We start from the raw sequence: 25,381 nt of genomic DNA, 5'->3' as shown, positions 1-25,381 counted from the left end.
TATGGTTTCCTTATTCAAATTTAAGTTTTAACAACTTCAAAACTGTCTTGGTGTAAGGTGTGAAGTAGGAACTTAACTTTGTATTTTCTAAATGACTAGCCAATATTCTGAACAGTGTTTAATTACTGATCAATAGTCCATCTCTGCCCTACTGACTTGAAATGTTACCCTCTTAAACTTGCCTTGCCGACCACTGAGATTTTAATGGGATTTGTGTTTAAATCATAGAATAAGTTAGGAAATTATTTTTCTTTATGTTTTGACAAAAGTTGCTGTATATAGGTTCTGCTTTATTATTGTTAAGTTCTAGATGTTTTATATTCTTGTTTCTATTGTCATTTGTATTCCCCTTGTATTCTTTCCCCTTGTATTATTTTTACTCATTACTTTTTTTGTCATAAATCATTTTCCTTTGTTTATTGTGAAACCAGCCACCTTACTGATCTTCATAAGTTATTCCTAATAGTTTTTATGTTAAATAACTTCTGTTTTTAGGAATATAATCATACTACTTACACAAAGTTATTATTTTATTTCTTCTTTTTAAAGAGGTATTTAGCTTTGGTGTTCAATTGCCTTGAATAAAACTTCCAGAATATAATAAGTAACACTGTTGATACCTTTATATCAAAGCTGTCTTAGATATGTGATATGGTTCTTGGCTTTATGAGAATGTTTCTAGACTTTTATTTTGAAGCATGGTGCTAATTGTTGGTTTAAGATTGATGTTTTATTCAAGTCTCCATTTATTCTGATTTTTCTAGTTTTTTTGTAAAATAATCAATAAAATTCACTATATTAATAGAAAAACAATGAGAAAAACCATATGATCATTTCAACCAATGTAGACAGGCATTTGAGAAAATTCATCACTTATCATAATAAAACCTCTTAGCAAACTAAGAATAGAAAGAAGCTTCCTCAACCTGATAAAAAGCATGTATAAAAAATCTGCAGGTAACATCATACTTAATGGCAGAAGACTTATCATGTTCCCCTTAAAGTCAAAAACAAGACAAAGATATTCTGAAGGTATTCAACATTGTACTGGAGGTCCTAGCCCTTACAGTAAGCCAAAAATAAACAAACAAACAAACAGCATCCATATTGGAAAGAAGTCAAACTATTTGCAGATGACATGATAATATATGTAGACAATCCTAAAGAATTTTTACATACACACACACACACACACACACAGAGTATACACACACGCACAAACTCAGCAAGGTCACAGGATAAAAAGTCAATGTAAAAAATCAGCTCTGGCTGGTGTGATTCAGTAGACTGAGCACCAGCCTGTGTACCAAAATGTTATTAGTTCAATTCCCAGTCAAGGCACATGCCTGGGTTATAGGCAATTTCCCTGGTTGGGGGCGTATGATATCAGGCAACCAACTGACATTTCTCTTGCACATCAATGTTTCTCTTCCTCCCTTCTCCTCTCTCTGAAAATAAATAAATAAAATCTTTAAAAATGTTTAATATTATTTCTGTATGCTAGGAATGGCTGTCTATGTCCAACTCAACGAATAAAGAGTGTGTACCACGGTTCTCAGCTTGGTGCTGTGGGGAAGAAACCCCGAGGGCTTAAGAAGCATACAGTGCTTAGAACTAGTAGCAGGGAACACGGCAAGAACACTACACAGAACAAATGGTTTGGGACCCATCAAGGGAATTAAAATAAGTATTTGTAATTGTCAATCACCTCTTCTTCAATTTCTGAGATTACCTTTTTTGTTTCAAACTTAGTGGATGTTTTAATACTGTTAGATTATGTCAAATATATAATAACAGGTATTTTTTAACTCTAGAGGAGTTTTTAAAAAGAAAAGGAAAAATTATTTTCAGCTAAACAATTAAAAGAGGTTCACAAGGAAGACGACATCAGACAGAAGCATGGTCTATAATCAGGTCCCACTCAGGAAAAGGGCCAGATCTGATGGTTCAATAGTGAGAACTTGATACAGAAAATTCATGACAAAAGTGCTGGAAAGCCTCAACAGGGTAACTGAGAAAACCCAGGGACAAGCAATAACAGGGCAAAGCTACCATCCCTAAAGCAAGAGACAGAGAGAAAAAGGAGACTTCTCAGACCCTAAGTCAAGGGCTGCTCAGCAGAAAGGAGGGGGCGGGGCTGCCTGTGGTGATAGACTCACTGTGGGAGAGGCCGCCAGAAGCAAAGCATGAGTGGGAGAAACGACCTGACTTCACGTCTCCTCCAGGAGTACTTCCCAGTGGCTGAACCTAAAACAAAGCCCGTGGGCAATGGAGCCTTGGAAACATAGGTTGCAGGGAAGAGTGGACAAGGCTCTAAGAGCAAGCAGAAAATGAGGGGCATGTGTGGGTAGGATTTTCCAAGTGGAAATGGGCAAGAGAAAAGACCTTTCTTTCTGGTAAAGGGGAAATCACGAGAAAAGCCATGGTGGTGGAAGGGGAAGCCTGTCAGGAGAATAGAGATTTGTCTGCTGTAACTGGTAGGCACAGAGAAGCCGTGGGAGACATGGAACAGGATGAGGATTTTGTCAAAATAGATTCTTATTCTTCATTCTACAGGAAATCATCAGTGAAGATTTTAATACATGAGAATGACATTATCCCAATGTACTTTGGGAAGATTAATCTGGTAGCATAGTGCATGGTAAACTGGATTAGGTGCATTATAAATTCTTGTTGTGGAATCTCAGTTTGTCCCTTAATGTTACTCATCAATTCTCTTCCTATAACCAAAGAAGCTGCTCCAACTCCCATTCCACTAGTCAGAAGCTTTACTTCCAATCCCACCCCCAAAAGACATCCCCTGCTTTAGAAACTCTAGCCACATTGGCCCATTCATGGATAAAAACTGCTAGAGGAATAAGCCAAGTCTATTTACAAGCCAGCACCTAAGGTACCTAGGGAAGGGGTGTATACAGAGCAGGCATGCGGAGAATGGCTGTGGAATTGACTTGGCATCTGGAGAAAGAGTCTGAGGCTGTCAGAACACTAGATGATGACCAAAACACTGCTTAGTGACAATAGTTCTCCCATCCTTTTCTCCTCACTTCCATTCTCCTCTCCCTCCCACCTAAAATATTTATTCAGCACCTATTCAACAGGAAGTATGTTAAGTACTATAGTGTTGGGAACCACACTGCCTGGTTTCAGGAGCTGTAAATCCCCCCCATGGAAAAGGCTGAGTGAGCGACCTTTGGACTGTGAGCCACTAAGGAGACAAAGCTTATCTCCCTGGCCAGAGTGCTGCTTCTGCTTCATCCATCTCTGGCCCCCAATGCTTGGTCGGTTAGTCAATGACAGGTAAGACTCCTCAGAGAGGGGGCAACCTAAGCCAGACATGATTACTTGGGAAGCCCTCAAGGAAGGACTCGGTGGGCTGCAGCAAAGAGGGGGTAATGGACCCTCACTCCCCAGCTATTCTGACATAGCCTGAGTCCCCATTTCCGTCTTGGAGAAGCACTTCCTGGCTCTAATTTACTTAAGCCTAAGGGTGGTGTAACCCTCTGCCCGCTAGAGTGGGTTCCAGGATGATCGAACGTAAGAGTTCCTAAAGTCCAGTGAAGCCTGTTTTGCTAAGAATGCTTTCATTCAAATGATAAGGGCCCGAGCAGGAAATGAGTATGTCTCCCAAAGTTTTTGTAACCCCCTTACCTGACAGACACTGACTCAGACTAAGCCCTCAGATTTCTTTGAAATGTTATCTATTGTTTGGTCCTTGATGCCTGACATTGATTGATGAGCTTTACCTTTATTCCTGTGTGTTATGAAGCTAATAAAAGGAGTTGAGGAAGGGGCTCTTGGTCCTTCTCCTTTGAGACATTGACCACCTCTCCTCCCAAGCAGATCATGTCCTAGTAGTTTTATTTTCATCTGTGGGGGACAGGGGGACTTGCATGCAAAGTTTCCCCCACACTGTAGGTTCAGAGATTAATAAAGTATATAATACAAACTTCCAAAGAATGCATATTATAGTTAATAAAACAGATAATATATTTAATAGACAAGTAATATTTTTTCAGGTTATCTTTAGGGTCCCAACAGAAAACAAAAGCACACTCAAAATGGGGTAAATTCCATAACAGGTTTCTTTCCAAATGGACTATTTACAAAGGTGTTACTTTAAGGGATCCACAAAGCACAGTACAGTAACCTGGGGCTAGAGGCAGATAAACAGTTACCACCTCTAAGCTCCAAACACAAGCAAAGGGAATGATTACCAACCAGCTCTGGAAGGAGAGGGAGCTGAGCAGAGTAACTGCCCATGAGGCAGTGACTTACCACCGAAGGACACAGCCCACACCAGGGAAGGCCACAGGAAGAAGGCCACCAGGACACTCTACCCTGACTTCGTGTCTCCTTACTCCTCGCCCACAGTCTCCTGCTGGGATTCTATACTGAATGACCTCAGAGAGCATGTGGATGCTTCCATAAAGGACAGTTTTCCCCTCTGGAACACAGAAGGGAGAAGGGATGTGTTATGGATTCAATTGTGTCCTCCAGAAAATAGTATCTTGAAGTCCTAACCCCAGTACCTTAGCATGTGACCTTATTTGAAAATTGGGTCTATATAGAGGTAATCAAGTGAAAACGAGGTCATGGGGATGGACACTAATCCACTATGATTGATATCCTTATCAAAGGGGAGAATTTGGACACAGAGAGACACGCACACAGAGGGAAGATTATGTAAAGATACACAGAAAGAGCTCCATGGAGATGAAAGATTGGAGTGATATATCTATAGACCAAGGACTGCTCGTGGTTCCCAGAAGCTGGGAAACAGGCATGGGACAGGTTCTTTCCTAGTGCCTTCAGAGGGATCATGGCCCTACCAATGCCTTGATTTTGTACTTCTGGCTTCTAGAACTGAAACAATAAATTTCTGTTGTTTTAAGCCACCAAGTTTGGGTGAGTGTGCTAGGAAGCAATTAGAGGGTAGAAAGGGAGCCAAGGGGTCAAAAGCTAATATCAAGCACATAGAAGTAGGTCAGTGCCAAGGGAGTGGCTGTGGGAGCTAAGAGGAGATGAACTTAATCCTCAGCAGGGGGCTCGAGACAAAGCTTCCTTAAAAGGCAAGGCAAAGAGCAGACATCTGCCAGACATATTACAATGTGGACCAGGATTCTAGATAGAAGCGGTAGCAAGTACAAAACAAAACTTATGAGAGAGCACCGTGCCTCCAGGTAAGAGCAGATCAAATAGTGGAGTCAATGACGAGAGGTGGAGAGGATGGCAGGGTTAGTTCACAGCAAGCGATGAGTTCTCTGTTGTCCTAACAGGATGAGGAGTCACTGAAGTAGTCTCAGCGGGAGAACTCTCAGTTTCTCACCTGGATGAGAATTTTGGGATTGTGAAAAAAGTATGCAATAGCCACTGCAGACAATAGGAGGGATTGGGGTTGGAATTTGTGGGAGGATTGCAGGGGATCGCTGGAGCCCCCACTGATGCAACAGTGCACAGGGTGCTGTGATTTTTCTCACTGAGTGAGGCAATTCAGATGAGAAGGAGACACAAAGGCAGACATCCAGAATGACTCAAGATTGGGATCAGTAGCTGAAGAAGAGAGACAAGAGGGCAGAGCAGGTAAGGAGGTTCCTCTAAATGACATATCACTTGTCTTAGGCTGAAGGGAGAAGCAAAGGATTCTAGGAAGGGAAAATGTATTAGAAAATTGTAGGTCAAGGGGATAAATATCTCAATAAGGTTGTAAATAGATTTAGAGAAAGAGAGTACAAGCTAGAGGTGGTTGTGGTCAGGAAATGAGATGCAGTATTGAAGGTTACGATCGGAGGTAAAGCAGCTCTGAGTAAATAAAGGACTCAAGTGACCACAGATAAGAAGAGGAAGAGGAAGGTCCCAGGAGGTGTAAAAGACAAGAACCTGTGAAGCTGGGGACTCTGGTATCTCTGATGCGTCATATTTCATAGCCATGGAGGTCGCTCAGAATCATGGTGAGACTCAGTAGGGAAGGGACATGTGTACAGTAGGTGCCAAATTATTTGAGGAAAGTGGAGTTGCAACAAGGAGGTCAGTAAATGCCCCAGACAAAGATTAGAAATACAAGTTTTAGTGGAAAAAAACAAGGGTGTGGTGAAGATTAAGAAATGGCATTTGGGCAGCAGGAAAATGTCAGTCTAAGCAGATCAAAGGTTTCTTGTCTGTGTGCCATCAGAATTTGTCCAAATTCTAAAGTGTTCCTCAGACTTAAAGGGAAACATTTCTGATTATTTCTTCAAAAATGCCTCTGAGAAGTGCTAATGACTCCTTCATACCCTGCATCAGTCAACCTCTTTCATCCTCTGTACTTTCTGACCACAGGGACAGAGAGAGAGAGAGAGAGAGAAGAAATGGTTATTGAGTTGCTGCCACAGCTCAGGCATTATATTAGCTTAGTACATTTAATTATGTTCTCCATTTCACAGGAGAGGACAGGAAGCTGGAGAGGTTAAATGATTTGCTCCAGGTCCTGCAACTGTTCTTGCAGAGCTGGGATGTAAAAACAGGCTGCAAAGCCCAAGCTCCTTCCACGCAGCTCAGAAAAGGCAGGATATGGGAGTTCAGGCACCTGCTGCCCCAAGCGACACTTGTCTGCCCCTGCTTCATTCCTAACAGTGCGGTCTTCTCCATGGAAATATGTCTTTTGGATTCAGCCAGTTATTTACAATGCAGTGACATAAATTCAGAAAGCATATCTAAAAATATTGACTAAGTAAAGGGGAATAGCCTTGGGGGTTTTAACTTTTGAAGATATCCTTTAGGATCTCTAAGCCACTCCAAAATAATACACTTTTTTTAAAAAGTAGCTTAGTAAATATAGTAAATGTATCTTTGAAATAAGCTTCCAGCCCCCACTTCTCACCAGAGGACTACTCCTAAGCCTCAACTATGTAGAAATTCTTTTTTTTTTTAAAGCACTCACAGCTACTCTTTTTATTTTATTTTATTTATTTATCTTTAGGGGGGGAAGGGAAGGAGAGAAGGAGAGGAGAGAAACATCAATGCATGGTTGCCTTTTGTGCATCCCCTGCTGGGAGTTGGCCTGCAGGGAACTGGCCTGCAACCCAGGCATGTGCCCTGACTGGGAATTGAACCGGGATCGTGTGGTTCGCAGGCCTGTGCTCAATCCACTGAGCTACACCAGCCAGGGCCTATGTAGAAATTCTGAATCCACTTACCAGCCTTAGAAAAAATACCAGAAAGGATTTTTCCATAATTTCACTAGACTGCACTCCTTAAAGAAAGGAACAGTTTTTGTTTTGTGCTTCATTCATATTTTCTTAGCATTTAGAACTGTGCTTAGAACCTAGCAAGTGCCCAGTAATGTTTTCAGAAAGAATGAATGAGTGCATGAATGAATGAATGAATGAATGAATGAATAAATGAAGACTGGACAGAGCAAGGGTGAAAGTGATGATGGAAGGAGCCCCACTCATCTTTGCTTTGCTTCTACTCCAAACTCTTTATGAAAGTCTTCTGCCCCATCTCCTCTTGCTTGTCACTTTCTCCAAACTCATAAGATCCTGGTGCAGCGAGTCAGGATTTTAAGGACACTCGTCTGATGAACCCATGGCCACTGCAAAGGTGGCAATGTTGTGGATCTCACTTCTTGACTAATCAGTAATAAGTTCTGAAGCACCAAAGCTCCAAAGCTCCAGCAGTTTTTTTCCACTGCATCCTTCCACTGTCGTGGTAGTGCCACATATTTTATAGAAATTAGTAACATATAGCCTGGCCAGGTAGCTCAGTTGGTTAGAACATCATCCCAATACACCAAGGGTGTGGGTTTGATCCCCTGTCAGGGCATGTACAAGAATCAATCAATAAATGCATAGATAAGTGGAACAACACATAAATGTTTCTCTCTCTCTCTTTTCCTCTATTTCTGAAGTCAATAAATACATTTTAAAAAAGGAAATTAGCCCTAGCTGATGTAGCTCAGTGGATTGAGTGCGGGCCTACAAACCAAACAACCTTGGTTCGATTCCCAGTCAGAGCACATGCCTGGGTTGCAGGCCAGTTCCCAGCAGGGGACAAACGAGAAGCAAACATACATTGATATTTCTCTCCCTCTCTTTTTCCCTTCCCCTCTAAAGATAAATAAATAAAATCTTTTTAAAAAAGGAAATTAGTGATATATACAACACCAAATTCAGCACCCTGTACTTTGGAGGGAGAGTTGAACCCCCTCCTACTTATGCCCATTTTCTGCCATAAAGTTCAACTTCCACTTCTATGCAAAAGTGTTCCAATTCCACATGCCCAGCCCAGGTCACCTTCCTTCGCTCCTGTACTACGTTTCATTCACTAATTCATTCCAAACATTTTGAAAACTTCAAATTGGCCAAGCTCCTTTCATTTAATTGCTGAATCATCCTTTTCAGAGCCCTGTGTCCAAGTGCCTGGAAATGGACTTCCCTTACTTTCCCTCTCAAACCAGCTCTCCTTCCTGACTCTCCCGTTTGCTTGCAGAAACACTGTGCTCTCACTCACTGAAATTGACCTAGACCTTGGAGTCAGTTGTCTTCACCTCTTTCCTTTCCACTCACTCTATTAAGTCCTGCATATTCCATTTCACAGTTGCTCTCGCAAACCCCATCTTTTTCATCCTGCTTATCACTGGGATTTGTCAGGTGCTTATTACCTCTTGTCTTTGACTAAGTCTTCAACCTGGCTTATTCTTCCCCAGTGAACTCCTTCTGGATAAATTTGAAGATTGAATGGAGGGATCCGTGTGTAAGGCTGAGACCACTTAAATTATAATGTATCATTTTTAAACGAGGAGAGCTACATAGTATGCAGCTCAGAGCACCAACGCCACTTAATTATTTGAAGATGGCCAAAGATGATTCGGCATGTACAAGGATACTTGTACATTGGTGCTTTCTGGAATGGAATTCTCTGTGAATGTTGCAAAAGATGGCTATAAATTATGTTTTTGTTATTTATACATTATTTGCTTGCTGTTAATAAGTAAAATATGTATCTTCTTAAAATATATGATGTTCTATTGCAAAATTTTTCTTAAAAGGTGCTCTAATCTGCCAAAGCAAATGCAGTGAAATGCAGGCCTCGTAAAAAGTACAAAAAAATACGCACAAAACTGTAATCAATCGTTACCTCTGGAGAGTAGATCTCCATATTATTTGGATTTTAAAATTAATAAAAAATTAAAAATTTAATTTAAATTTAATTAATTAATTAATTAAATTTTAATTTAATATAATTTAAAATTAATAAAAGGATGAATATGAAAATACTTTCTCAAAAGATTATTATTTACCAAGTTATAGAAATGTTCATGATATAATGGTAAGCAAAAAAGCAGGCTGTTAAGTAATATTTATAGCATCATCTCATTTTATTAAAATTTGTGTAAAATTTTTACATAAAAAAGATAAGCACTTTAATGTTAAATATGCTAAGATTTTAGTGGTGGCATAAGGATTTCTGCTTTCTTCTCTGTGTTCTCTCTTTTCTCCTAATCTGTTTTTTAATAAGGAAAAAAGGTGATACTTTTACATGGGATTTTGTTTAGCAGCAAAAATAATTTGTGTCAGCACTTTTAAGCTTTAAAATAGATTTTTTTCAGTACTTTCCCAATCTCAGTAGTCAATTGCAGAGCTTAGATTGTCTCTTAATATTTAACGATGCTCCCAGACTTGTGCAACCACCCACAGCAGACTGTTGGCTGTGTGACAAAGAGGTAGCCAGTCCCTGCAAACAGCCACGTTCTGTTTGGCAAAGACTTGCGCTCCAGCCTCAGCATTTCACATTACCAGTGAGACCTTAGCAGAGATCTTTCTGACCTTTGGTTTCCTCTTTGCAAAGTAGAGATGGTAATATATTCCCTGCCTACTTTAATGATTTTTCTATGTGGACCCAATGAAAAAGTGTATGTAAAGCAATACTGCAGGCTGTGAAGAGTTATACAAAAGCAGGTGGATGATATTATTATATAATCTCCAAGCTCACAGAGACACAACCATCAACTTTCTTATGGAGCTAAAATGATTACAATAATCTTTCTTTAATTCCCCCCTCCCTCCTTGAACTATAACTTTAAGAAGTCAAATTTGTCAAGGCAACTCTTAGGGGAGAGGGGAGAGAATCATAGGGGAAAAGGGGATGGACTCACATGAACAAGTATAAAGGACACATGGACAATAACTAAGGGTGGGGGCAGAAATGGGAGGGAGGCGGGGAGCGTGGGGCGGGGGGCGGGCAGGGTTGGGAATATAAGACAGAAAGCTGTACTTGAACAAGAATTAAATAAAAAAATTATTTAAAAAAAACAATGACCTTTATAGGATCGTATGCAAGCTGTAATTCCCGTGAAAATGGAAACAGAGCTGACGCAGCACTACTGCTGTGCATGCCCACGGCAAACACAGGACCTGTCAGTCTTGTTACGCCAATTTTTATCAACTCATGGAGAAAACACAATACTCTCTCAGGAAGAAACTATTTCACCACTGTGTCGTATTATCATTATCACTATCACCACCTTCACGATCCACAGAAAATTTACAAAGCAGCCACCACAAAATCCAATGAACAAAACCATCAAATAACCAAATACATTTACTAGCATTATTTTTTAGATAAAACATTTACAAGAAAACTTGGTGAGATAAGAATGGTTTAAATGCCAGAACATGTAAGCATCATAAAAGCAAAATATCTGTTTTCTTCACTACTACATGCCCAGAGACCAAAGCTAGGAATACTTTTCAAATAAATTTAAACAGTTGATTACAACTATAAAGTCACATATATGATGACCCTGGAGTACCATAAGAACCTACATCATGAAAAGAGGTATTTTTTAAAATTAAGATATTACAGTAATCGGGGGTAAGGAAAAGACTTCACAATGGTTTGGAGGCCTTAATGTGTTGCCATTCCCACTTTCTCCATTGAATCAGAAGGTATTCAGAATTCTATGACCCTAAAAATTGACCCTAAAATTTAATAAATTCTAATTAACTGAAGATTTCCTCACCTTTTATGTTAGGGCGCCTTATCCTGTCTGTTTCATTAATTTATCAGGGAATGTATGTTGATGAGAGGTGTTTTTGGAGAGTCAAACTTACAGTTCCATCCTTCATAAAATCTACTGTGACTTCACCATGCATATAGACTATATATTTCTAAAGATTTTTAATTTATTTCTAGAGAGAGGAAGGGAAAGAGACAGAGAGGGAGAGAAACATCGTTGTGTGAGAGAGAAACTCACACTTCCCCAACCGGGGACCTGGCCTGCAACCCAGGCATGTGCCCTGACTGGGAATTGAACCAGCGACTTTATGGTTCACAGGCCGCTGCTCAATCCACTGAGCCACATCAGCCAGTGCTGTATTGACTATATTTTTAAGTGATTCCCTTGGCCTAAACATTAACTCCCTTTTACTACATCTCTGTTTGTATGTGAATGTCCCACTTTCCCAGTATTCTCTAAGATTCTTAAGGACAGAGAACTTTCCTTTTCTCTGGGACAAAGCAAATACAAACTATTGATGGGACTAATAAAGGTGAGTAAATACATAAAAACCTAAGTAAATACTAAAAACCCAGCACTTGAGGTTCATAAGACTCTAATTACAAGGATTTTGTCAGTCACAAGGAGTACTTGAAATTCAGGATAACTTTTTTCTTGCTTTTTCTTACAAATCAATACCTTACGTTCAAAAGGAACACATTGGAAATCTGATATTTTTACTTGCAAACAATTTTCAGATAACATAATCCAATTTGCACTTAAATCACATTTTTGCTTCTCGATGTGTGTTGAGCAAGTGCTACGGAAACAGCAGGGCCATGTAGCTGGCTGAGGTGTGAAGGAAAGAGAAAGGACTGAATGTTGATTAAGACAAGCTCTGAACCCGGGAGAAGTGAATAAGAGAGCCCTGAAAGTAATAAAAATGCACTCTGACAATTCTGGGTCATCATTTTTATGTGACAATCTTGTTTCACCTCTGTAGAGGTGGGAAATTCACAAAAGCTTTCCAAAGCAGAGAGAATATGAACTGGATTTTGAAGGATGAGTAGGAGTTGGCCAGGCAGTAGAGGAAAAGAGCATTCTCAGCAGAGGAAACAGGAAGCAAAAAGGGCAAAGAATGAAGAAAAGAGTTAACATTTCCCTTGGCTGCAATTAGGATGCCCGGGTGCTTGTAGTTCCCCACCAGCACTCACACAATACAGAGCATTTATCATCAGGAAACTCACCCATTGTAAAATGGGGCATTCTGTAATGATCCATTCATACCAGTGCCTTCCCCACCAGACTTGAGACCTGGTAAAAATGGGCTCTGATTTTTATGTATCTGGCACCTTACATAATGCCTGGCTCATAAACAGCAGAAAAAATTGTTTGGTTTACTTTCATTATTTATTTTATTGCACAAGCACTAAAAAAAATAAATTTCTGAACTCTATTATTTTAATGACTGCATTTAAGTAACTATTCTTATGAAAGTACAATGGATACATTTATTATTCCCAGTAATAGAATAATTTTGTCAAGTTCCCAAGAAATCATGTGTTTTAAAAGAGATTTTAATAATTTTTATGGATTAATTTTGGGAAAATCAATATGCTTAATATATTAAAAAATTTTAAATCACAGACAAGAGGTGTCTCTTCACTTACTGATGGCTTTAAAAGCCTATTTGTAAGTCTTTATAATTTTCATTAAATAAGCTATGTACATATTAAATGTATTCTATATGTTTAATTTTTTATTATAAATAAGATCTGTTTTTATTGTATTGTTTAGTTATTACTGGTTTATAGGAGAGCTATTAATTCATATATTTATTTTGTAGCCTACTGTTTTATCAAACTTACTAGTTTTAGTAGTTATAATTTGGGACTTTGGGAGTAGACAGTTTTATTATCTACAGGTAATAATAATTTTATCTCTTCAAAGTGTATGGTTCATTTCTTTTTCTTGTCTTGTCATATTGATAGAAGAAGCTACAGAACAATGTTCAGTAACAGATATCAGCACACCTTGTCTTGCATCAGTTGCTAGCATTTCTCCAATTTTTGCCCACTGATAAATTTTTGCCCAAGATAAATTTTCTTTATAATATTAAGGAAGTTTTCTTTTATTAGTAATTTCTTATTTTATCAAGAATAGGTGTTAAATTTTATCAGTTACCTTTTAATCAGCTAAAGCCACATGAGTGGTTAAAGCTGAGTTGATTTATACTTCGGAGCATTTGTACATTCGAGAAGTGCTAAGTGTGATTACAAGCATTTGTCCCACCCTAGTATCTATACGAGAAAAATCTTGGCACATTTTTCCGTTGACGAGAAAGTATGAAATACAACTCCTTTAAGGAGGTATAGAGAAGTACCAGCTGTGGAAGGTGCCACAGCCAAAATTTAAAATACAGCCACCTGGTTCCCACGTGCTCTTACCCAAGGTGAAGGCACTGGCATTATGTGGATTTGTTCCTTTGACCTACTCATGGGGACACAGGAAGAAATAAAGCAAGGTTGCTGCCTAAGACAGTGCCTGGCATACAGTAGGTACTGAACAAATTTTGACAAATAAATTAATAACAAAGAAATATTTCAGGCGCACTGCCTGTTTTGGGAGGTAGTTCTTAGACTCTTTTCATTTTGCCTATAATTTTTATTCAATTTAATTTTTACTTCTTAATTTAAATTTAGATAGTCCGTCTATAGAAAATAATCTATCTTTTTAGTTTTTAGCACACATCAACTTCATAGAATAAAAATTACCTCCATAAAAAAAGGCAAACACCTGCAATTGCTTTTTGCTGTTATCTTCCATTAAAGACCTATTTGACATTGTCTTTTTCTCCCCACACTTTTCTTCTTCCATTTCTAATAGGTAGGGTCTTTAATTTAAAGTCCACATTAATCTCTAACTTTATTTGGCTGTGTGGCCAGAGAATATAGCCTGTATGTGTGTGTGTATAATATATATTTATATATATTTACATATATAAAACTATATATATTTTGCTTTATTGAGATTCTTTTTGTGATCAATATTTATAAGTATTCCAAGAATAGAGGAAAGAGGGTATAGAATTCAATGGTGTTCTGTCTTCAAATACTTCAAAGAAGAAGCAAACCCATATATGACACTCTATGGGATACAAAGTGCAGTCAATAACTATTAGGGTTTTTTTTTTTTTTACATCCTGATGCTTCACACACCCCCATCCTCTTTTGTCTGCCTGTTTGATCTAACAATGACATAAATGAGCGATGCTTATGGGAAGAATAAATGCAGCAGAACAAACGAATTAAGGAATATATAAACAATAATGGTCAAAATGAAAAAGTCTATCTAACATGTGTCTTTATTGACAGGAACATTTTAAAAGCTTGGTTTTATAATGTCTAGCTTTCTGAAGGAGAAGAAATTCACAAATATTTAAAATCCCGTAATCTTGGTACAAGAAAAATGATAAGGAGTATTCTTTAAATTTATAAAAACAAAACACAACAGTAATTGATAACAGTTTTTAAAAGTCTAATAAAGTGTATACACTCACCATGAAGAATTAGAGGAAGGCAAGGTGATTTCAATTCTGGCTCCATTACATCATAGCAATATGTTGACTTGAGGGAGCCACTTAATCTCTCCCTTATCCATCTCCAAACGGGGGTGTGCAGGTTATAACAATTCTTACAAAGCACCTGATCCTTAAGCAGTTCTCAATGAGTTGAGGCTCATATTTTCAGCAGTTAATTCTATGTTAAGGTTGACAAGAATTTGATGGTGTCCTATCTTCAAATACTTCAAAGAAGAAGCAAACCCTTATAGGACACTTCCTTTCAGGAAAGACACACCTGCCAAAGTTATTGTTTTTGACTTCTAAAAATGAACTTAAATTTTGCAAAAAGCAGGTGATATTTACCATGTTGTGATATTCAGATTAGCAGAATCATATCGCTGTGCCTTTATTTATTGTTACGTTAAACGAAAATTGTATTTTAGCAGACTGTTCATCTATCTGGCAAAAATACAGAGACGTCAATAAAATACTGTCATCGGCTGTAACTAGAAAGCGTGTAACATGGAAAACGAGCAAATGCTGATGCTTTAGTAAATCAAAACAAAGGTGTAATTGTATGTGAAATACTACTGCAATTACTACTGGACTCTTACCTTTGGTTGCTCAAGCAATGCGTCTGTGTCTTCTAGACATTGCATCTGGAAATCAGTGGTGTGTCCAAAATAAATAGGAGGATAGTGCAAATCTTGACATAGTCAAAATCCAGATCTTATTTTTAAATAATAAATATACTGATCTTTTTCCTCTGTTTAAACATGCACAAATGGCTACTTTTCATACTCATTCCCCAGGAAAGAAACAATTCTGTGGCACTGGCAAGGGAGGATTTTCACAAGTCAGTATTGGATTTACGGATTTATATGTGTATGAAAATAACAGGGACCAAAGCACCATTATCCTTTGCTAGAGCCAGAGCTTATTAATATGTATGAGAGTTAGAGATAAAAGGGGGTGTCTTAAAACTACACCTCTTGACAAACTTGAAAGTAAAATTAACCAAAGGTAATATTGCCATATGAATTTTATTAGCTATACTCCCAATTCACCCAGGGTTACAATCTTGAACGAATTGTCTAAGTTTTTACAAAGTATAATTAAAATTTTAATATACTGCCCTGGCTGGTGTAGCTCAGTGGATTGAGTGTGGGCCTGCGAACAAAAGGATCTAGCTTCGATTCTCAGTCAGGGCACATGCCTGGGTTGCAGGCCAGTTCCCAACAGGGGATGTATGAGAAGCAACCATACATTGATATTCCTCTCCCTCTCTCCTTCCCTTCCCCTCTAAAGATAAATAAATAATACTTTTTAAAAAATTTTAAAAAATTTTAATATACTGCCATCATATTAAAACTATGAAAATACAAGTAGAGTGCACTTACCCATTGACCTGTTTATCATGGGGAAGAATTGCATGTTTGAAACATATCTGACCAAGAAATACAAAGGATGAGTCTGAGCTTGCCTAACAGAATAATTCATTCTTTACATGTGCAAAAAATAATCAATGGGCCAGTCGGTTTCTAAAAGTGATCCTAATGACCTAAAAGTAAATTTCCTTAAGAATTTTTAATGCAGCAATTGACCATTTACATAACCACAGAACTTTTGCTTATGGCTAAATATCAGAATGGCATGAAATGAATACTGTCTCCATTTAGCAAACTGCCTTCCTTTCCATCTTTTAGCTCCAAAAACACATCTCTCTTTCTCTAGAACTTGCAGTATTTGTCCTGCTGAATAATTAGCCATTGAACAACCCAGTGACGTTTATGGCTTCAGATAAATGGCTGCAGCCCCCAGTGGGATTAGCAAGCTATGGAAAGAGGAACTACCCCAAGATGCCTAGCAAAGGAAATTAGTAGACTACTGATTGGCTTCTTTTGGAAAATGGCCCGTGGGTTATAGAATTTTTAAATAACATACTTTCTAAGTATAAAATAAAACATGCCTCATAAAATTTGAATAATAAAAAGAGAAAAAAAAGAAAATGAAAACATATTCTTACCATTCTGGGATAATTGATATTTAACATTTTGGTTTATGCTCATACATATTTAATAAAATTATTCTAAATTTTAAAAATATATTATTAACACTTTTACTTTACTCATGTTTATTTAAAGCATCCTTTTAAAGCTGCATAGTATTCTGTCATATTCCATTATTCCATAATTTATTTATTGGTTTCCCGATTGCTGGATGTATTTCTTCTGGTCTAGAATATTTCAAAATGATGTCCTTATTCTTATCAAATGAAATGTTCATTTCTCATGCTTTGCTTGTTATCTGAAACTTTCTTAAAAGATTTAATAGATTAAAAAAACTACTGGAGCAATGATTCTAATAAACCTTTCTTCCTCTTGCCAACTTAACTCCTGGCTGACATCACAAAACTTCATAGAACTTATTATGAACCAGTTCCTCTCCCAATGAGCCACACACACACACACAATTCTTTACCTCTTTGGAATGACTCATCCCAAATGCACTTTCCTTCATGCACTTTTTTCCCACGCCAAAACTATAATTAAGGATGAACCGAATATTATAATTATTGGGATAATGCTTATTAGCTGTATAGTCTTGAGAAAAATGACCTAATTTTCTCAATTTCCTCATCTGTAACATGGAAAAATAATACCTACCTCATTAGGTTTTTGTGACGACAAATGGAGGGAAGATTATAACAAGCCACACACTGTTGGTGTATGAGGACACTTAATACACGTGTGCTCTAGTCCTCTCTTCCTTCCCTGTCCTCTACGCTCTTGGACTGCACCTAAACTGAGCTTTGTGGCACGTTGTTTAGGCTTCACCAGGATGTGGCAGTGTCTTTTGATAGGCAGGTACAGGTGGCTATTTAATAACTCACTTATGTTAAGTTACAGAGCCATTATTTATACCTCATTTCTCAATAACATTATATAATTCTAGAAAAGTGTGAACAAATGAAATAGTAATTTGTTTCAGTTTTTTAATGGAAATCTGTTTTAGGCATGTAAATTGCTTAACAATGAGGAATAATAATCCTTCATCAATGCATGGAATTAGTCCAAATGTTTGTTCAGCTATTCAACATATAATTCCTGGGCACCACACTGTGCTGGGCACTGTCCCGAGGTCTGGAAGATCACACAAGCCTTTTAATTAGAGACTGGGCAGAGGGGGAAAACGAGTTAAAGAACTGATGCTTACAGTACAGTGTTATCAAGAGCTGAGGAAGCACTTGGAAGGAGCCGTGAGTCTGGGAGGAAAGGAGCTGGACTAGAGAAGGGGAAAATAATCTCTGCTGAAATTGAGGGTAAGTAGGAATGTTGTTTTCATACATAGAATGTACATTTCAGGGTATTTTTTCAGTTTGCCCAAGATTAAGAGGCTAAGGTATATTTTGTTTAGTTTAGTTTTGTTTTGTTTTCCCCTCCAAAGAGCATATAGCTTAGTTCAGTCTATCTGAATGGATTTATTTTCCTGGGACCTGCAGTAACCTTGACTAATGGAAAGAACAGAGCCACGGTGGATTATCTATTTAGTAGGCTACTTTTAGTCTGGTCCCCAGTCTCGCTTAGTCAGCTCCCTCTAGATCTTCATAATCCCATTTAAACTGACTCCAACTATAGATGCTCATTTGCATGACATTGACTCTTTTGTATATTCATTTAAAAAAGCAAGGGATTTGAGAGATTCGGGCTGTTATCTCAAAATCATTAAATATTTGATAGTCTGTCTTCTAACATACCAAGATCTTCAGCCAGTGTGGTCAATGCTATCTCCTCGGGATTCATAACCACAATAATTAAATGTCATGTAACCCTCTAAGAATTATAAATTCGATGAAGGCAGGGACTCTGTCTGTGTTGTTCATTACTATATCTCTAGTGTTTGGCTTAATGAGACTCACCAATGAATATTTATTAAGTGCTGGGCTCCCTTCTAAGCACTGGGAAATCAATAGTAAACAAAACTAAGGTCCTGTCCTTGTGGAGTGTACATTCTAAAGGGGTAGGAAAGACAAAGCACTAAATAGATGTCAGATGGTGAATAGTAACACGATAAAGAAAGCAACACATAGGAATAGAAAATGGTGTGGAACTTTTCAGGCGACGTGTTCAGGAAGGGCCTCATCTCGCAGAGACCTGAAAATAGTGACAGCTAGCCATGCCCATCTGTGGGGCAGGGGAGGTCCTGCCTGGCAAGAACGTATGTGCAAAGTCTAAAGATGGGACTGTGCTTGAAGCAGCAAAGAGGAGCAAGGAGGCCAAGTGGGTAAGTTAGAGGAAGCAAGGGGAGGAGGAGGAGGAGTTAAGGTCCTAGAGGACAGATCAGGTAGAGAACACTTAGGAGGCTAGTGTAGTAATTCAGGGAGGGGCAGCAGTGGTTCAGACCAGGACAGTGTAAGTGGAGCTGGTGAGAACAGCATAGATTTTAAAAATTGAAGCAGTAAGGTTTTTCAATTGAATGGATATAGGTTGTGAGTAAAAGAGTGGAGTTAAGGATCACTTCAGACTTTTTGACTTAAGCTACTAAAGAAGAGGCTGCCATCTCCTGAGACAGGAAAGACAGCAAGAAGCACAGACTGAGGGTAGAGGGACAGTAGGAGTCCTGTTTGGAACATAAGGAGTTGTATCTCAGTGTCTCAGTAATGTGCATGGAACTGAATACATGCAAATACTACGTTCTTGTGCTTACTTTATTCATAAAGATCAACCAAGAATAAAAGGAGGCCATACAGTTCAGAGAGCAGCAATATTCATGAAGAGATAAACAGTGGAACTGCTTCCCGCTGCCCTTTGAGTGCAAAGGCTCTCATATAAACTCCATTGGCAGGGTTTGAGGGCCCAGGACCGCATGATATTATAGCATAATTTGGTATATACATAAAAATATGTTTTTTGCTGAGTTGATCCATGATTTCCATCAATTCATCTTATCAAATGGCTGATATGTAATAATATATTCATTAGTGTACATTTATTAAGTACCTATTAACTCTTCTTTGTTTAGAGAACTCAGTTAGGGTCTAACATATGTAAAATGTGTAAGATTGAGAAAATGCTGTTGGTCTTATACGGTTCTAAAAAATGGATAGTATTACATGCGAAGCAGTGGGGAATGGAGCATTCACAAGATTATCTGCTAACAGAGGCTGTTTAACTTAATAGACAGGAATATCAGCTTTAGACATTAGATACACTGGTTCAAATCCCAGTTCTTCCACTTACTAGCTGTGTTACCTAGGGCAGGTTATATAACTTCTCCATTTCTTTAAATGATAAATCTAAAATGAGGAGGAAGATCTACACGGGCAGATTTCTGTTGATCATAATTGATCATGACCACTTTTGATCATAATTTAGCTTTTCAAGTAAATTTGGTTTTGTTACTAACTATATCACATGAGCAAGTCCTTTATAAAATCAGACCCACTGAATGATAAATGAAGTAGAATATTAAAGCTTATAGAGTCACCACCCCACCCCTCGCAGTTGTGTGCATACCAAGTTACCATCATTATATAGTAACTGAAATCACGATTCTTCACAAAGTAGTGTGCAATTTAAAATCAATAAAATACTTATTATTATGTCTGAATTTACCCGAACTTGAACACTGATAGAATTTTGATTAATCCTCTTATACATCTCAGAGAAGCTGAGTAATAAAATTGTAGCACTTGACATTAATAGCTGCTTGGAATACTGGAAATTTACTAGACTGGAGTTCCACTAAGGTAGAACCTGCATCCCAACTCTGCCAATTAACAACAGCATTATGGCTTTGGGCAAATTATTTAACTTCCTTAGGTCTCTGCTTTCTTCATCAGTTTAGTGAAGGATTCCTTTTGTCAGTTATGGTAATTAGAGATAATGTACATAAAGTTCTTCCCCCAGTGTCTGGCACAAATCAGGTCCTCAATTATAGTAACTATTAACATTATTGTTATTTTCCTGAGAGTTGGTCCCTGGAGCTCAGTATTAATCAATAATTCACTGTTAGAGCATCAGATTTCTAGTTAAACAACATAATTAAAGACAGAAGGGCTCAAGAATTCACAGTAGGGAGGGAATCTATGAGGTAGCAGTATATGGTTGTACCTGAGAATTTCAAGTCTTTTAGATGAACATACAGCACATCACTGCCAGGAAACTAAGTATTAAATAATTACTAGAGTTCACACAGAGCTTGGAGAGTCAAGTTCCTGTCAGAGGGAAGTGATCCCCTGAAGACCCAGGGATTAACAGAATACACAGGAAAGCCACACTTTTAATAGTAGGTATAAACTACATCTAAGGTAAAGGATATACTTAATCTATATAACAAATCTTCAAACAAAATTGTAAAACACCCAGCTAATCTCCAAGTAACTCACCTCCTTTTCTCTCTTTTAGGAAGGTAACAAAATCTTCACAATTTAACCTTATAATGTCTGTCATTCAGTCAGAAATTACTAGACACATAAAGAAGCAGAAAAATGTGGCCTATAACCAGGATAAATACCAGTAAATAGTTTCAGACCTAGGAGTGACTGAGATGATGGAATTAGCAACAAGGACCTTAAAATGTCTATTATAAATGTGCTCAAGATTTTAAAATAAAACATATATAATGAATAAATAAATATGAAAGGCATCAAAAAGTAACAATTTGAACTTCTAGAAATTATAAGGGTACTGTCAAAATGAAAAATTTACCAGATATCTATTCAGTGGAATAGATAATACAGGAGATACAATCAGTAAACTTAAAGACATAGAAATCAAAGGTGTCCAAACTGAAGCAAGAAATAAAACAGCAGAGCCTCAATGGCTCATGAGACTATATCAAGCAGATCAACATATGTGTAATTGGTGTCTTAGAAGGGAGGAGGTAGAAACAAATATTTGAAGAAAATGGCTAACAATTTAATGTTAGCCGTTAATGTAAAGGATAAACCCACCCATTCAAGAATCTCAAATGAACCCATGCAGAATAAATACAAAGAAAACCGCACCAAGGTAACTAAAAGCTCAATTATTGAAAATAATTGGTAATTGTTTTCCCCAACAGCCAAAGGGGAGAAATAGGCATGTTACATACCATGGTGGGGGGCAGGGGCAGGAAAGGAATGAATAGTCACAGTCTTCTAATAGGAACAATGTAAGCTAAAAACAATGGAACGATATCCTTAAAGTGATCAAAGAAAATACAGTCGATTTACACTTCTGTAACAAAGAAAACTAGCTTTCAGAAATAAAGACAAAATAAAGATATTTTTTCAAACAAAAAGAAGAACACCTCTTGTTAGTAAATCCACACTATAAGAAATGTTAAAGGAATTTTTCAGTACTTAATCCAACTACATCAATAATTACAAAACATGCACACACACTAAACAGCTAATCAAAATCAGAGATTGACAGCTTGGTTAACAAACTAAAGTTCATCTACATACTACTTACAAGAAATTAGATTTTTTTCATTTTTATAGAGGAAGGGGGTGGGGGAGAGAGCGAAAGACGTGAATTGGTTGCCTTCTGGTATGCACCCCAGCCGAGAATGGAACCACAGCCTGGGTATGTGCTCTGATCGGGAATCAAGCCTGTAACCTTTCGGTCTACAGGACAATGCTCCAACTGAGCCACATTGGCCAAAGCACAAGAAATCAGTTTTAAACAATAAAATATAATATTTTTTAAAGTTAAAAAAATAAAGATAAGATAGAGGTTAAGAGTATAGCTCTAATAATAAAGGTATAGCTCTAGTAATAAAACATCTGGTTTAGCTATATTAATATCAAAGTACAATCAAATCAAATAAGCATTACCAGAAATAAATAGGAACATTTAATGATGATAAAAGTGTCACTTCACTCAGAAGACATAACAGTCTAACTTGTACATGCACTTAATGACAAAGCTTCAAAAATTCATGAAGCAAAAGCTAACAGCACTAAATTTATACACACATTGACAATTACAGGTGATTTTAACACTTCATTCTCAGCAATTGACAGAGCAAATTTAAAAATCTTTAATGAACGAAATTTCTTGAGCAACCAATTGAACCTAATTGACATTTAGAAAACACTATATAGCCAACAACTACAAAATATACATTCTTTTCAATTTCACTTGGAATTATCAATTTCGGTGAATACCAAAATAGACCATAATCCAGATCTCAATAAATTTCAGAGGACTGTTACTACACAGAACATGTTCTGTGTCTAAAACAGAATTACATTAGAAATCAATAACGGAAAAATATCTGAAAAATCCCCAAATATTTGGAAATCAAACAACATATTCCTAAAAAATCCATGAGTCAAAAAAGAAATCACAGGGAAAGTTTCAAAATATTTTGAACTAAAAATAATAAAAACACATCTCAAAATTTGTGGGATTCAGCTAAAGCAGTATTTGAGGCAACTCTAGCTTTAAATGCTTGTATTAGAAGGAATAAAGGTTTAAAACCAATGATCTATGTTTCCACCTTAGAAGCTCAAAGAAGAAAAGCAAATTAAATTCAATGTAGAAGACAGGAAATAATAAAAAATATCAGCAGAAGTCAATGAAATTTTTTAAATTAGTAAAGAAAATCAATAAAGGTAAGAGATGGTTCTTGGAAAAATTAGTCAAATTGATGACCTCCTTAGCTAGACTGATTGAGAAAAAAATAAGGGATTGTGAATTCCCAATAGCAGACTTGGCACAATGTAACTTCTGCAAATAGTCTCAAGCCCCGCCCCTAATAACCACCGCTACTGCCTATTTACCCTATCCCTGCTCAGGGAACCTTAGACCTTTCCACAATCTAGCAACTGAAGGGTTAAGGCCTCACACAATAGGGACCCTCCCAGATCCCTGCACTGTTCAAAGAACCTGTGGCTTTGTCCCTTTGAGGCCTTGAGATTCTACAAGTTGTTCATTATTTTGACCATCACTACTGAGTCTATACCAATAAAGACCAATAAAACAGGAGCTGATGTTTTGGAGCACCTCACTCATTATCAAATCCTAAGTTTTGAGTCAAAAAGGAATATTCTCCCACCCTCCAAAAAAATAAATATTCCCAGAGTTGTGGAGTGGATCAGTTGGAGATCTTTTTTAAGATTTTATTTATTTATCTTTAGAGGGGAAGGGAAGGAGAGAAATATCAATGTATGGTTGCCTCTCGTGAGTCCCTTGCTGGGAAATGGCCTGGAACCCAGACATGTGCCCTGACTGGGAATTGAACCGCAACCGTGTGTTTCCCAGGCCCGCTCTCAATCCACTGAGCTAAGCCAGCCATGACCAGTTGGAGATTTTTTAATGTTCTTCTTTCAGTTAAATAAACATCATGATTTCTATTAGGAAAAAAAATCTTCAAAATTAATGTCATTTCATGACAGTTTATGGTGCTATTCAATATAATGGCAAAATATTCAAAGTCATCTACAAACAGTGAAGGAAAATACATTGTAAAGTTCTGATAAGCAACATTTAAACTAAGAAGATAGTGATATTAAATAGATTTAAATACTTTTTCTGTTTATTTCTGGAATGGAAAAACAAGAATTACAACCAAGTGCCTCCTACCTAAAATAGATTTTTAATTAGAACCTGAAATTCGATTTTTATTTAAAAAATCACCTCAAAAGTACATTTTTAGTTTTTTAAAAAACATCCAACTTTTTAAAAATACCCAATTAGCAAATAGGTTAAGAGCACAGACTCTGAAGCTAGACTTCCTTAGTTAGCACTCCAGCCCCACCACTTAGTAGCTATGTGGCCACAGGAAAGTTAGTTTCTCTAACTGCCTCCCTTTCCTATCTGTAAAGGGGGGATTAATAACAGCACCTATCTGTTATGATGATTTAAAAAGCAAATATTTGCAAGGTGTTTAGTGCTGGCCCACATAAGTGCAATCTAAGTGTCAGTTAAATATATAATTAATAAGTAATACTTCAGATCATGTTTACTATTATCACCAATCTTTGATAAAGGTGAAAATTTAAATCTGATGTCCAAACAAAACTTTAAATCTAAATCTAAGTTTTAAGACTTGTTATCCAAATTTGGCATAAATCTCCCTCCCTTCCAGCGTTCACCTATTCCACTCCCCATGCTATTCCTTCTCCACCAAGCCATCCACATGTGACTGTGTGTGCCTTGTTTCATGTTGACAGATTGTTAACTCTTCTCATCAGCGGAAGAACAAGTAAAGCAAGATTGAAGCCTCTGCTATGAACCTCTTAGGTAATAAAGATAATAGCGCTGTTTGTTCATGACGACCTACAACAAAGATAAAGTGAACAGATAGTATTTCCTATCACATTGTACCCATTTCACATTGTATAATGCCCTGCTATGAAGCCTTCCTAAGTGGTTAAATTACTTAACCTCACTTTTTGCCTCTATAAACTAGGGATTAATAGACTATGTTGTCAGATATAATGAGTTAATATATATAAAGTGCCTACATATGCATGGTAAAGCAAGAATATCTTAAATGCGAACTACTATTATTTCGTAGGAATAAGTCGTTTCAGTTTGAGCGTTGCCTTTCCTTTAGAGGTTTATTGCAGTTACCTACGTGACTAAGTAAAAGGAGGGTTGGGGTGACACCAGTTCGAAGGTGAAGGACCGCGGGAGAAGCTGATAATAGCACAGAAGGACACAGTTTGTTCTAAAGCTTCGGAATGAATTTTAGCATGGTAATCAGAGCAGAATCCCAGTGGCCAGCAAGTTTCCATACAAAGCTCCTAACACAAAGCAGAGCGCTGAGAATGCAGCAGCAGGAGACATTTCGATACCCGCGAGCCAGAAGGGGGCCTCAGTACAACCCATGCTCCATAAATTTCCGAG

At 37.5% G+C, this 25,381-nt stretch overlaps 1 protein-coding gene and 1 long non-coding RNA gene across 2 annotated transcripts in view; both read right to left on the bottom strand.

Annotated features, from left to right (window-relative positions):
• CNGA1 (cyclic nucleotide gated channel subunit alpha 1) overlaps nucleotides 1-15,414 on the bottom strand; it is a 33,315-nt gene extending 17,901 nt beyond the window's left edge. The window contains exon 1 of the mRNA XM_037034157.1: nucleotides 15,152-15,414. The gene's annotated coding sequence lies outside the window, so the exon portion shown is untranslated. The remainder of the gene's footprint in view (nucleotides 1-15,151) is intronic.
• Nucleotides 15,415-15,937: 523 nt separating this feature from the next.
• Nucleotides 15,938-17,369, bottom strand: LOC118978641 (uncharacterized). Its single transcript, XR_005064765.1, has 3 exons — nucleotides 17,204-17,369; nucleotides 17,019-17,079; nucleotides 15,938-15,984 (listed from the first exon to the last, which is right to left on the bottom strand). It is a non-coding gene; the product is annotated as an uncharacterized LOC118978641 (long non-coding RNA).
• Between the last annotated feature and the right edge of the window lie 8,012 nt (nucleotides 17,370-25,381).

The sequence above is a fragment of the Sturnira hondurensis genome, unplaced genomic scaffold (genome assembly GCF_014824575.4).
Source record: "Sturnira hondurensis isolate 20B ecotype Veracruz unplaced genomic scaffold, ASM1482457v3 Scaffold0022017, whole genome shotgun sequence".
NCBI classification, from domain to species: Eukaryota; Metazoa; Chordata; class Mammalia; order Chiroptera; family Phyllostomidae; genus Sturnira; species Sturnira hondurensis.
Note: the sequence above shows the minus strand (reverse complement) of the source record. Positions and strands in the feature narration are given on the sequence as shown.